At 45.1% G+C, this 14983-nt stretch overlaps 1 non-coding gene across 1 annotated transcript; it reads left to right on the top strand.

Moving 5' to 3' along the window:
• The first annotated feature begins 12693 nt into the window (after positions 1–12693).
• Positions 12694–12766, top strand: trnav-uac. Its single transcript has one exon. It is a non-coding gene; the product is annotated as a tRNA-Val (tRNA).
• The last annotated feature ends 2217 nt before the right edge of the window (positions 12767–14983 follow it).

Genomic DNA, 14983 nt, shown 5'->3' with positions numbered 1-14983 from the left:
AATTCACCTTTCCAGAAACAAGTTTCTCACTGTTGCCGCTTGCTATAGACCTCTCTCTGCCCCAGCTGTGCCCTCGATACCATATGTGAATTGATTGCTCCCCATCTATCTTCTGAGCTCGTGCTACTGTAACAGTATAACTTTACGGCGTCCCCTCGCCCCGACCCGGGCGCAAACCAGGGACCCTCTGCACACATCAACAACAGTCACCCACAAAGCATCGTTACCCATCGCTCCACAAAAGCCGCGGCCCTTGCAGGGCAAGGGGAAACCCTACTTCAAGGTCTCAGAGCAAGTGACGTAACCGATTGAAAGGCTATTAGTGCGCACCACCGCTAACTAACTAGCTAGCCATTTCACATCCGTTACACTCACCCCCCTTCAACCTCCTCCTTTTCCGCAGCAACCAGTGATCCGGGACAACAGCATCAATGTAACAGTATAACTTTACGTCCGTCCCCTCGCCCATACCCGGGCGCGAACCAGGGACCCTCTGCACACATCAACAACAGTCACCCACAAAGCATCGTTACCCATCGCTCCACAAAAGCCACTGCCCTTGCAGAGCAAGGGGAAACCCTACTTCAAGGTCTCAGAGCAAGTGACGTAACCGATTGAAAGGCTATTAGCGCGCACCACCCGCTAACTAACTAGCTAGCTATTTCACATCCGTTACACTACTAGGTGACCTAAACTGGGACATGCTTAACACCCCGGCCACCCTACAATCTAAGCTTGATGCCCTCAATCTCACACAAATTATCAATGAACCTACCAGGTACAACTCCAAATCTGTAAACACGGGCACCCTCATAGATGTCATCCTAACTAACTCGCCCTCCAAATACACCTCTGCTGTTTTCAATCAAGATCTCAGCGATCACTGCCTCATTGCCTGCATCCGTAATGGGTCTGCGGACCAAACGACCACCCCTCATCACTGTCAAACGCTCCCTAAAACACTTCTGCGAGCAGGCCTTTCTAATCGACCTGGCCGGGGTATCCTGGAATGACATTGACCTCATCCCGTCAGTAGATGATGCCTGGCTATTCTTTAAAAGTGCCTTTCAACAAAATTAGAACTAGGAAAAGATATAGTCCTTGGTTCACCCCAGACTTGACTGCCCTTGACCAGCACAAAAACATCCTGTGGCGTTCTGCATTAGCATCGAATAGCCCCGGTGATATGCAACTTTTCAGGGAAGTTAGGAACAAATATACACAGGCAGTTAGGAAAGCTAAGGCTAGCTTTTTCAAACAGAAATTTGCATCCTGTAGTACTAACTCAAAAAAGTTCTGGGACACTAAAGTCCATGGAGAATAAGAGCACCTCCTCCCAGCTGCCCACTGCTCTGAGGCTAGGAAACACTGTCACCACCGATAAATCCACTATAATTGAGAATTTCAATAAGCATTTCTCTACGGCTGGCCATGCTTTCCACCTGGCTACCCCTACCACGGTCAACTGCACGGCACCCTCCACAGCAACCCGCCAAAGCCCACACCATTTCTCCTTCACCCAAATCCAGATAGCTGATGTTCTGAAAGAGCTGCAAAATCTGGACCCCTACAAATCAACCGGGCTAGACAATCTGGACACTCTCTTTCTAAAATTATCTGCAGAAATTGTTGCAACCCCTATTACTAGCCTGTTCAACCTCTCTTTTGTATCGTCTGAGATTCCCAAAGATTGGAAAGCTGCCGCGGTCATCCCCCTCTTCAAAGGGGGTGACACTCTAGACCCAAACTGCTACAGACCTATATCTATCCTACCCTGTCTTTCTAAGGTCTTCGAAAGCCAAGTTAACAAACAGATTACCGACCATTTCGAATCCCACCGTACCTTCTCCACTATGCAATCTGGTTTCAGAGCTGGTCATGGGTCCACCTCAGCCACGGTCAAGGTCCTAAACGACATCATAACCGCCATCGATAAGAGACATTACTGTGCAGCCGTATTCATTGACCTGGCCAAGGCTTTCGACTCTGTCAATCACCACATTCTTATTGGCAGACTCGACAGCCTTGGTTTCTCAAATGATTGCCTCGTCTGGTTTACCAACTACTTCTCTGATAGAGTTCAGTGTGTCAAATCGGAGGGCCTGTTGTCCGGACCTCTGGCAGTCTCTATGGGGGTGCCACAGGGTTCAAACCTTGGGCCGACTCTCTTCTCTGTATACATCAATGATGTTGCTCTTGCTGCTGGTGATTCTCTGATACACCTCTACACAGACGACACCATTCTGTATACTTCTGGCCCCTCTTTGGACACTGTGTTAACTAACCTCCAGACGAGCTTCAATGCCATACAACTCTCCTTCCGTGGCCTCCAACTGCTCTTAAACGCAAGTAAAATTAAATGCATGCTATTCAACCGATCACTGCCCGCACCTGCTCGCCCGTTCAGCATCACTACTCTGGACGGCTCTGATTTAGAATACGTGGACAACTACAAATACCTAGGTGTCTAGTTAGATTGTAAACTCTCCTTCCAGACTCACATTAAGCATCTCCAATCCAAAATTAAATCTAGAATCGGCTTCCTATATCGCAACAAAGCATCCTTCACTCATGCTGCCAAACATACCCTCGTAAAACTGACCATTCTACCGATCCTCGACTTCGGTGATGTCATCTATAAAACAGCCTCCAACACTCTACTCAACAAACTGGATGCAGTCTATCACAGTGCCATCTGTTTTATCACCAAAGTCCCATACACTACCCACCATTGCGACCTGTACGCTCTCGTTGGTTGGCCCTCGCTTCATACTCGTCGCTAAACCCACTGGCTACAGGTTATCTACAAGTCTCTGCTAGGTAAAGCCCCGCCTTATCTCAGCTCACTGGTCACCATAGCAGCACCCACTCGTAGCATGCACTCCAGCAGGTATATCTCACTGGTCACCCCCAAAACCAATTCCTCCTTTGGTCGTCTTTCCTTCCAGTTCTCTGCTGCCAATGACTGGAACGAACTGCAAAAATCTCTGAAGCTGGAGACTCATATCTCCCTCACTAGCTTTAAGCACCAGCTGTCAGAGCAGCTCACAGATCACTGCACCTGTACATAGCCCATCTGTAAACAGCCCATCTATCTACCTACCTCATCCCCATACGGTATTTATTTATCTTGCTCCTTTGCACCCCAGTATCTCTACTTGCACATTCATCTCCTGCACATCTACCATTCCAGTGTTTAATTGCTATATTGTAATTACTTCGCCACCATGGCCTATTTATTGCCTTAACTCCCTTATCTTACCTCATTTGCACTCACTCTATATAGACTTTTTGTTTTCTTTGTTCTACTGTATTATTGACTGTATGTTTTGTTTATTCCATGTGTAACTCTGTGTTGTTGTATGTGTTGAACTGCTTTGCTTTATCTTGGCCAGGTCGCAGTTGCAAATGAGAACGTGTTCTCAACTAGCCTACCTGGTTAAATAAAGGTGAAATAAAACATTTAAAAAAATTGTGAGTCAAGACAATCAGAAATCGTATCAGATCCCCAAATGGGCACATTTATAGGCCTACGTTTGCGCACAGACCAGATAGACTAGTCCTACTTCTATATGTGTAATGAGGTGCATGTCCTTACTCAAGATTGACAGGAGCGCTCCAAACAAAAGACAAGTGTGCTATCCCCACTGCCGCAGCAATGGATTAGTGTACTCAGACAGGCGTGAATCAGACAGGTGTCTTGTGTGCCATAATTCTTTTTGAAATATGTTTGCCACTGCTCCTTTAAAAAAATCTTGGTTGACCAACAGCCTATTGACCAAACAATCAACCAGTTGACTAAATGTGGTCAGCACAAGCATTTCGCTACACTCGCATTAACATCTGCTAACCATGTGTATGTGACAAATCAAATTTGATTTGATTTGACTATAGACATGCGCAGAACGTGATCCGCACATGCACAGAAGCTTCAGGATCTTTAGCCCGGTGAACTAAAGATCCCGGAATAGTAACTCAGTGTTAAACATTAAGACATGGCCATGCAAAATCACTAATCAGAACTACTTACACTTGAAAAACAAATTCTAATGATGGTGAATGATTTAACTAGAAGGGATCCTAAATTTCTATGTTCCCAAGAACAAAATATTTTTTTTATGCAAGTCAGTTAGGAACAAATTCTTATATACAATGACTGCCTAGGAGCAGTGGGTTAACTGCCTTGTTCAGGGGCAGAATGACAGATTTTTACCATGTCAGCTCAGGAAATCAATCTAGCAACCTTTCAGTTACTGGCCCAACGCTCTAACCACTAGGCTACCTGCCGCCCCAATGTTCAAGTAACTTCAGTCGTTATAGTTCAGAATTTTTAATGCAATATGGGGTCAAAAATGTCATAAAACACAAAACCGTTAAAGCTGCAATATGTACCTGTTTGGGCGACTTGATCAAATTCACATAGAAATGGTATTTATAAGTCTGTCATTCTCATTGAAAGCAAGTCTAAGAAGCTGTAGATCTGTTTGTGCGCTATTTCTATGCTTCCGTTCTTAAGTTTCTGCGTCTTTTACTTTCGGTTTTGTACACCACCTTAAAACAGCTGAAAATACAATATTTTTTGTCATTGATAACATATTTCACATCGGTTTAGATGGTACAATGATTCTCTACACTCTGAGTGCTTGTTTTGTCACAAACTGAAATTAGGCGAATTATTAGAATTTTAGCAAACAGGAAATGGAGGAGCGATTTCTGCATATTGGACCTTTTAAGTAACACCGAACAAAAATATAAACGGTACATGTTTCATGAGCTGAAATGAAATATCCCAGAAAGTTTCGTGATGCACAAAAAGCTTATTTCTCACAAATTTTGCGCACATCCGTTTAGTGAGCATTTCCCCTTTGCCAAGATAATCCTTCCACCTGACAGGTGTGGCTTATCAAGAAGCTGATGAAAACAGCATGATCATTGCATAGGTACACGTTGTGCTGGAGACAATAAAAGGCCACTCTAAAATGTGATGTCACAGATGTCTCAAGTTTTGAGGGAGCGCGCAATTGGCATGCTGACTGCAGGAATGCCCACCAGAGATGTTGCCAGAGAATTTAATGTTATTTTTCTACCATAAGCGCCCTCCAATGTTGTTTTAGATAATTTGGCAGTACTTCCAACCGGCCTCATGATCCTGGTTTCAACTGTACCAGGCACCTGGCAGGCAGCATGTATGGCGTTGTGTAGGCGAGCGGTTTGCTGATGTCAACGTTGTGAACAGAGTGCCCCGTGGTGGTGGGGTTATGGTATGGGCAGGCATAAACTGTGGACAATGAACATGATTGCATTTTATCAATGGCAATTTGAATGCACAGAGATACCGTGACTAGATCCCATTGTCGTGCCATTCATCCACCTCCATCACCTCATGTTTCAGCATAATGCACAACCCCATGTTGCAAGGATCTGTACACATTTCCTGGTAGATGAAAATTCTTTCATTGCTTGCATGCTCACCAGACATGTCACCCATTGAGCGTGTTTGGAATGCGCTGGATCAACCTGTACGACAGCGTGTTCCAGTTCCTGCCAATATCCAGCAACTTCGCACAACCACCGAAAAGGAGTCTGACATCATTCCACAGGCCACAATCAACAGCCTGATCAACTCTATGTGAAGGAGATGTGTCACGCTGCATGAGGCAAATGGTGGCCACACCAGATACTGATTGGTTTTCTGATCCACGCCCCTACATTTTTTAAAAGTTATCTGTTACCAACAGATGCAGTTCTATATTCCCAGATATGAAAACAATAGATTAGGGCCTAATGAATCCATTCCAATTCACTGATTTCCTTATATGAACTGTAAATAAGGAAAACTGTTGAAATTGTTGCATGTTGCGTTTTATTTTTGTTCAGTATATTTACAACATAAAACTTGCCTAGGTAAATACCTTCTTTTTTTGGATAACCATATGGGTGGTGATGTCACTTCATTACTGTAAGTATTAAACAGTATTAAAATGTAAAGGGATATATATATATATATATATATATATATATATATATATATATATATATATATATGGATGAGTGATGGCGTGTGGCATAGGCAAGATGCAGTAGATGGTATAGAATACAGTATATACATATGAGATGAGTAATGTAGGATATGTAAACATTATTAAAGTGGTATTATTTAAAGTGAGGGAACACCTCTATATCCAGGGTCTTTCCTAAACATTGATAATGCCTTGAATTCCATGGCAGCATCCCCTTTGTGGCTGTATTGTACCCTAAAACAATCCTTGCCTTTTGCGGCCCGGAATGCTGTGTTGTGCCCTTCTTCCTGAGGCGGCCCAAACTGTTGCATATACCCTGACTCTGCGTGCAATGAACGCAAGGGAAGTGACACAATTTCACCTGGTTAATATTGCCTGCTAACCTGGATTTCTTTAAGCTAAATATGCAGGTTTAAAAATATATACTTCTGTGTATTGATTTTAAGAAAGGCATTGATGTTTATGGTTAGGTACAGTCGTGCAACGATTGTGCTTTTTTTGCAAATGCGCTTTTGTTAAATCATCCCCCATTTGGCGAAGTTGACTGTCTTTGTTAGGAAGAAATAGTCTTCACAGTTCGCAACGAGCCAGGCTGTAACGGCAGCCTTCCTCCTCTTCACTAGAAGAGAAGGTGTAGCAAGGATCGGACCAACACGCAGCGTAGCCAGTGCTCAACATGTTTAATTACGAAACTGTGAACACTTACAAATAACAAAATAATAAATGTGGCAAACCGATACAGTCCTAGCTGGTGCAGAGAAACACAAAGACAGGAAACAACCACCCACAATCCCCAACACAAGCCACCTAAATATGATTCCCAATCAGAGACAACACAAAACACCTGCCTCTGATTGGGAACCATATTAGGCCAAACATAGAAACAGACAAACTAGACACACAACATAGAATGCCCACCCAGCTCACATCCTGACCAACACTAAAACAAGCAAAACACACAAGAACTATGGTCAGAACGTGACAGTACCCCCCTCCTGAGGTGCGGACTCCGAACGCACCCCCTAAAACTCTAGGGGAGGGTCTGGGTGGGCATCTGTCCGCGGTGGCGGCTCCGGCGCTGGACGAGGACACCACTCCACCATTGTCTTTGTCCTCCACCTTAGCGTCCTTTGAGTGGCGACCCTCGCCGCCGACCTTGGCCTAGGAACCCTCACAAAGGGCCCCATCAGACTGAGGAGACAGCTCCGAACCGAGAGGTAGCTTAGGACAGAGGGGTAGCTCAGGACAGAGAGGTAGCTCAGGACAGAGAGGCAGCTCCGGACTGAATGGCAGCTCCGGACTGGAGGGCAGCTCATGACTGGAGGGCAGCTCATGACTGGCGGGCAGCTCATGACTGGCGGGCGGCTCCGGCAGCTCCTGACTGGCTGGCGGCTCTGGCAGCTCCTGACTGGCTGGCGGCTCTGGCAGCTCCTGACTGGCTGGCGGATCTGGCAGCTCCTGACTGGCTGGCGGCTCTGGCAGCTCCTGACTGGCGGCTCTGGCAGCTCCTGACTGGCGGGCGGCTCTGGCGGCTCCTGACTGGCGGGCGGCTCTGGCGGCTCCTGACTGGCGGGCGGCTCTGGCGGCTCCTGACAGACGGGCGGCTCTGACGGCTCGGGACAGACGGACAGCTCAGATGGCGCTGGGCAGGCAGGCAGCTCAGATGGTGCTGGGCAGGCAGGCAGCTCAGATGGCGCTGAGCAGGCAGGCAGCTCAGATGGCGCTGGGCAGACAGGCAGCTCAGACGGCGCTGGGCAGGCGGGCAGCTCAGATGGCGCTGAGCAGGCAGGCAGCTCAGATGGGGCTGAGCAGACGGGCAGCGCAGATGGCGCTGGGCAGACGGACAGCGCAGGCGGCGCTGGGCAGACGGGCAGCGCAGGCGGCGCTGGGCAGACGGGCAGTGCAGGCGGCGCTGGGCAGACGGGCAGTGCAGGCGGCGCTGGGCAGACGGCCGACTCTGACCTGCTGAGGCGCACAGTAGGCCTGGTGCGTGGTGCCGGAACTGGTGGTACCGGACTGGAGACACGCACCACTAGGCGAGCGCGGGGAGCAGGAACAGGGCACACTGGACTCTCGAGGCGCACTATAAGCCTGGTGCGTGGTACCGGCACTGGTGGTACCGGGCTGAGGACACGCACCTCAGGGCGAGTGCGGGGAGAAGGAACAGTGCGTACAGGGCTCTGGATACGCACAGTAGGCTTGGTGCGTGGTGCCGGAACTGGTGGTACCGGGCTGGAGACACGCACCACAGGGAGAGTGCGTGGAGGAGGAACAGAGTTCTGGAGACGCACAGGAAGCCTGGTGCGTGGTGTAGGCACTGGTGTTACTGGGCTGGGGCGAGGAGGTGGCGCCGGATATACCGGACCGTGAATGCGTCCTGGCTCCCTTGAGCACCGAGCCTGCCCAACCTTACCTGGTTGAATGATCCCCGTAGCCCGACCAGTGCGGGGAGGTGGAATAACCCGCACTGGGCTGTGCAGGCGAACCGGGGACACCATGCGTAAGGCTGGTGCCATGTACACCGGCCCGAGAAGACGCACTGGAGACCAGATGTGTTGAGCCGGCTTCATGACACCTGGCTCAATGCTCAATCTAGCCCGGCCGATACGTGGAGCTGGGATGTACCGCACCGAGCTATGCACACGTACAGGAGACACCCTGTGCGCTCTTCCGCATAACACGGTGTCTGCCCGTACTCTCGCTTTCCACGGTAAGCCCGGGAAGTTGGCGCAGGTCTCCTACCTGACTTCGCCACACTCCCCTTTAGCCCCCCCCCCCCCAAGACATTTTTGGGATTTCTTCTCGGGCTTCCTGGCCAGCCGTGTTCCCTCATAACACCGGTTTCCCTTCACAGCTGCCTCCGCTCTCCTAGATGCCTCCACCTGTTCCCATGGAAGGCGATCCTTACCAGCCAGGATCTCCTCCCATGTGTAGCAACCCTTTCCGTTCAACACGTCCTCCCAAGTCCATTCCTCCTGGTACCGCTGCTGCTGCTGCTGCCGCTGCTGCCCGTTACTACGCTGCTTGGTCCGAGTTTGGTGGGTGGTTCTGTAACGGCAGCCTTCCTTCTCTTCACGAGAAGAGAAGGTGTAGCAAGGATCGGACCAACACGGAGCGTAGCCAGTGCTCAACATGTTTAATTAAGAAACTGTGAACACTTACAAATAACAAAATAATAAATGTGGCAAACCGATACAGTCCTAGCTGGTGCAGAGAAACACAAAGACAGGAAACAACCACCCACAATCCCCAACACAAAACAAGCCACCTAAATATGATTCCCAATCAGAGACAACACAAAACACCTGCCTCTGATTGGGAACCATATTAGGCCAAACATAGAAACAGACAAACTAGACACACAACATAGAATGCCCACCCAGCTCACGTCCTGACCAACACTAAAACAAGCAAAACACACAAGAACTATGGTCAGAACGTGACAGGCGGCCCAAACTGCTGCATATACTCTAACTCTGTTGTAAGAGAAGTGACACAATTCCCTAGTTAAAAGAAATTCATGTTAGCAGGAAATATTAACTAAATATGCTGGTTTAAAAATATATACTTGTGTATTGATTTTAAGAAAGGCATTGATGTTTATGGTTAGGTACATGTTGGAGCAACGACAGTCCTGTTTCGCGAATGTGCACCGCATCGATTATATGCAACACAGGACACGCTAGATAAACTAGTAATATCAACCATGTGTAGTTAACTAGTGATTATGATTGATTGATTGATTGTTTTTTATAAGATAAGTTTAATGCTAGCTGGCAACTTACCTTGGCTTCTAACTGCATTTGCGTAACAGGCAGGCTCCTCGTGGAGTGCAATGTTAAGCAGGTGGTTAGAGCATTGGACTAGTTAACCGTAAGGTTGCAAGATTGAATCCCCGAGCTGACTGTAATGATCGTCGTAGTGATGAGAAGAGGACCAAGGTGCAGCGTGGTAGGTACTCATATTCTTTTACTGAAATACGAATACTAATAACAAAATAACAAACACGACAAACTAACAGTCCAGAAAGGTGAAACAAACACTAAACCGGAAACAACCACCCACAAACACAGGTGGGAACAGGCTACCTAAATATGATTCTCAATCAGAGACAATGAATGACAGCTGCCTCTGATTGAGAACCATATCAGGCCAGACATAGAAATACAACACAAGGACAACATAGAACACCAGACATAGAATGCCCACCCACATCACACCCTGACCAAACAAAAACATAGAAACATACAAAGCAAACTATGGTCAGGGCGTGACACTGACAAGGTAAAAATCTGTCGTTCTGCCCCTGAACAAGGCAGTTAACCTACCGTTCCTAGGCCGTCATTGAAAATAAGAATGTGTTCTTAACTGACTTGCCTAGTTAAATAAAGTGTAAAAAAAAAATCGTTTTTTGGACACCGATTTCCGATTGTTATGAAAACTTGAAATCGGCCCTAATTAATCGGCCATTCCGATTAATCGGTCGACCTCTAATCCCCAAAGTACAAAAGTCAACCTATTGTGTGCGAGAAATAAATATTCCAAACATAGTCTGGGACAGTTGTGGGATGCGATTAATCCAACCACTAGCATCAGAACGTTTAGTTTAAAATGTTGATAAACTATTAGGCTATTTCTTCACATAAGTGCAGCACTGCGCACATAGGCTATAAGCGCGAATGTTCCCTTAGTGGAAAACGCCATTATCAAAGGTGACCGCAAATGCAATTATGTATGTAACGCGTTTATTATAAAGGGGCATTTAACTTGAAACTCACGCGCTGCTTATATATGGCAGTTAGGCTCTACACCCCTTGTAAAGCAGATTAATGTGCTTAATTTTAAGAATTATTTGGCCACTGTAGTTGTGATGCAAACCTTATAAAACATATAGGCCTATGGGCTGGGCTACATAAGGTGTGAGACTATGATAACGAAAAAGTTGGGGGAAAATAGGCATTGTGTCTTATGCCGGGTATCATTAACAAGTGATAATATATAATTCACAAGTAATATGCTGATATTGTCACCCATTAGACTATTCTTGATTTAATCTTGTCTTTTACATATACTAAATATATGTATGACATTTTATTTGATTTAGAATGGACCCTTATCATGCACCTGTATTGAAACAGGGGCAGCGGAAAAAATATATGTAATCTATGCACATAAATAGAGAATTGTAGAAAATAACTAAATAGCACTCATTTTGAAATCGAAACAATAAAACAATTGTATAGCCTAACTGCATTCATGTTTTAATGTGCTTTTGGTCATAGAGGATCACGTTTTTAAGTTTATGACTCACTAGAAATTGCCTAGGCAGCACGCCTTTTTTTCGCTAGGTAAGCTTTCGGGTCTCGGTAAGCTTTTGGGTCTCGGTAAGCGCGCCATATTCACCATGTGGATGTTCATACAACGTTTGGAATTTATATGAGTGAAGAAATATAATTTGCCCTAGGTCATAGATTTTAGCTGGTTAATTATGAAGTAAGTTTCACAGTTTCTCTGCACAGGTTTTAGTGGACATTCATTGGAAGTCTGGTCTAGGCCTACAGCTAGGGAACCATTGTAGGCCCATAAGCCCAACGTTTGACTTTAGCCTAGTTTGCAGTTATAATCTTAATGATTTTCCTCCCATTTATTTACCTTCCAGCTTTATACGAGTTAGACTAATGATAATCTTGTAGAATAAGTACCCAACAATTGTCCCAAGTCAGCATATATACATACCCGTTTTATTTTTAAAAGCAAATTGACATGCATAGAATGGCACAAAATATTACATGAACAGTTATTTGTGTGTTTGTTACAACTATGTGGTAATGGTGTGTCGTGTGTAATGGGTTTTTTCAGCACTGAGCAATTTTCAGGTCTGCTGAGCGTAAACTTGAACGTTGTGAAAGTTCTGTGCAACTTCCGGCGGGCATTTACTGTGAACACTGAGGCTGCACCCACTTTACCTTGGTTTTAACCGTGGCTATTTGACTATAATGTAGGCCTACCAGAGTGGCCTACCATCAAAAATAATGGAGAAAATGCATCCCATAACATTTTAACATGGAAAATAGCTGTTCTATCTTTCAGCCTACCGTAGCAGCCAATGTGTGGTGTTCAATGTAGGCCTACGTTCCATGCAGGGCTTGACATTAACCTGTTTATCCATTTGTCCTTCAGACAAGGATTTGGCTGAAAATGTTGTTTAATGCAAAACCAGTTTACTCCTGGTTGGGACCCACTATTATACGTCATTGGTTATGATCAAGTAGAAGCTTATATACTGGTTGTTCAGTGATGCCGCTATATAATAATGATGGTGTTGTGTATCTTATCTCATTTAGTGTTAACATCAAGATAAATATGAATGTTATATATTCTGCTTTCTTCAGCCATGATAGCATATACAGTAACAATAAGTTACGCATTGACTTATTCTTCACACGCACGACGAATGAGGTTGACTGAGCTTCCTCTTCGTAGTTTGTAGTGTTGCACTGTTTTGCTCTCATTCAGAATTTCCCCTGCAAACAAGACATCACCAAGTCAACATCAGCATCACACCAAACATCAACAAAATCCATATCACATATAGATAATTGGCGTACTGCTTTGAAGCATATAGGTTGTGTAATATGATTCCATACTGAGCGTGGTGGCAGTGTATCTATGTGGTTCCATAGTGTAGTGGTTATCACGTCTGCTTTACACGCAGAAGGTCCTGGGTTCGAGCCCCAGTAGAACCATGCTTTTGGCTGCAGGTAGCCTAGCGGTTAGAGAGGTGAGCCAGCAACCGGAGGGTTGCCAGTTTGTATCTTGGATCTGACAGGAAATATCTGTCTAACACCATGCCCAAACTGGACGCGCGTGTGCGCAAATAGATTTTGTTCTCCCACACTAAACGCAATCACGACACGCAGGTTGAAATATCAAAACAAACTCTGAACCAATTATATTAATTTGGGGACCGGTCGAAAAGCATTAAACATGTATGGCAATTTAGCTAGCTAATTTGTCCTATTTAGCTAGCCTGCTTGCTGTTGCTAGCTAATTTGTCCTAGGATATAAACGTAGAGTTGTTATTTTACCTGAAATGCACAAGGTCCTCTACTCCGACAATTAATCCACACATAAAACGGTCAACCGAATCGTTTCTAGTCATCTCTCCTCCTCCCAGGCTTTTTCGTCTTTGGACTTTATATGGCGATTGGCATCTAACTTTCATAATAAGGTGTATTACCACAACCGACCGACCTCAGTTCATCTTTCAATAACCCACGTGGGTATAACCAATGAGGAGCTGGCACGTGGGTATATGCTTCTAAAAGCCAATGAGAAGATGGGAGAGGCAGGACTTGCAGCACGTTCTGCACCACAAATAGAAGCAACTTCTATTTTTGCGCTTGGCAACGCATACGCTCATTGGCGCGCACAGTGTGGGTGTGTCACGACTCCCGCCGAAGTCGGTCCCTCTCCTTGTTCGGGCGGCGGTCGACGTCACCGGTCTTCTAGCCATCGCCGCTCCACCTTTCATTTTCCATTTGTTTTGTCTTGTTTTCCCGCACACCTGGTTTACATCCCCTCATTAGTCTATGTGTATATTATCCTCTGTTCCCCCCATGTCTGTGTGTGGTATGGTTAGTTCGTTGTTGTAACCTGTGGTTTTGTTATTTTTACCTATTTGTGCGCAATCGCTTTTTCCTTGGGCCGGAGTGTTGTGACGCAGTTGAGTCCGGCTGTTTTCCTCTGCCTGAATAAAGTGTGCCTGTTCACTCATCTCTGCTCTCCTGCACCTGACTTCCTTCGACCAGTTGCGCACACTCTGACAGGGTGCAATGATTGAATAGCATATATGTGTACATGTATTTTGCGACGCGAGCGGTGTGGTCAGTATGAAAGTGAGCTGGCAACAGGTGTTGTTGTAAAAAATCTGTCTGCAAGATCACATAATGATAGTATTCTACGTAACAGAAGTGAATATAATAGCATAGTATAACGTTACTGTAAGACAAAAAACACCGCATTTTTCTCTTATGTTGTCATAACTCAACAGTGTGCGCCGCTGGGCAAAATACACAAAGGCTATGCTGCAGTTCAACACCATTTGCAAAAAAATTCTTAACAACACTGTAGGCTACTTCTAAACAACACTGTAGGCTACTTCTAAACAACACCGTAGGCTACTTCTAAACAACACTGTAGGCTACTTCTAAACAACACTGTAGGCTACTTCTAAACAACACTGTGGTCTACTTCTAAACAACACTGTAGGCTACTTCTAAACAACACTGTAGGCAACTTCTAAACAACACTGTAGGCTACTTCTAAACAACACTGTAGGATACTTCTAAAAAACACTGTAGGCAACTTCTAAACAACACTGTAGGCAACTTCTATACAACACTGTAGGTTACTTCTAAACAACACTGTAGGCTACTTCTAACCAAAACTGTAGGCTACTTCTAAACACTGTGGTCTACTTCTAAACAACACTGTATAACTCAAGAAAATCTAAATGCATATCCCCATAAAATTGATTGAGATCAAATGGTTGGTATGCAGATGCTGGATGGGTGTTTCACCGGTAAAACTTGAATTATCATTCACGATTGAATGCAATGCTGTTTTTGTCGTAGATTAAGGTTATACTATGCTATTATACTGAACAAAAATATAAACATGCAACAATTTCCAAGATTTGACTGAGTTACAGGAAATTTAAATAAGTTCATTAGGCCATAGTTAAATCAAATGTTATTGTTCACATGCGCCGAATACAACAGCTGTAGACCTTACAGTGAAATATTACTTACAAGCTCTTAACCAACAATGCAGATTTAAGAAAAATAAGTGTTAAGGTATTTACTCAAATAAAAAAATGAAAAATGGATACCTATTTTTTTTTTAAAGGGTCTCAAAATTGGCCTCAGGATCTCGTCACAGTATTTCTGTGCATTCAAATT

Source organism: Salvelinus namaycush, chromosome 36 (genome assembly GCF_016432855.1).
Source record: "Salvelinus namaycush isolate Seneca chromosome 36, SaNama_1.0, whole genome shotgun sequence".
Taxonomy (NCBI): Eukaryota; Metazoa; Chordata; class Actinopteri; order Salmoniformes; family Salmonidae; genus Salvelinus; species Salvelinus namaycush.
Note: the sequence above shows the minus strand (reverse complement) of the source record. Positions and strands in the feature narration are given on the sequence as shown.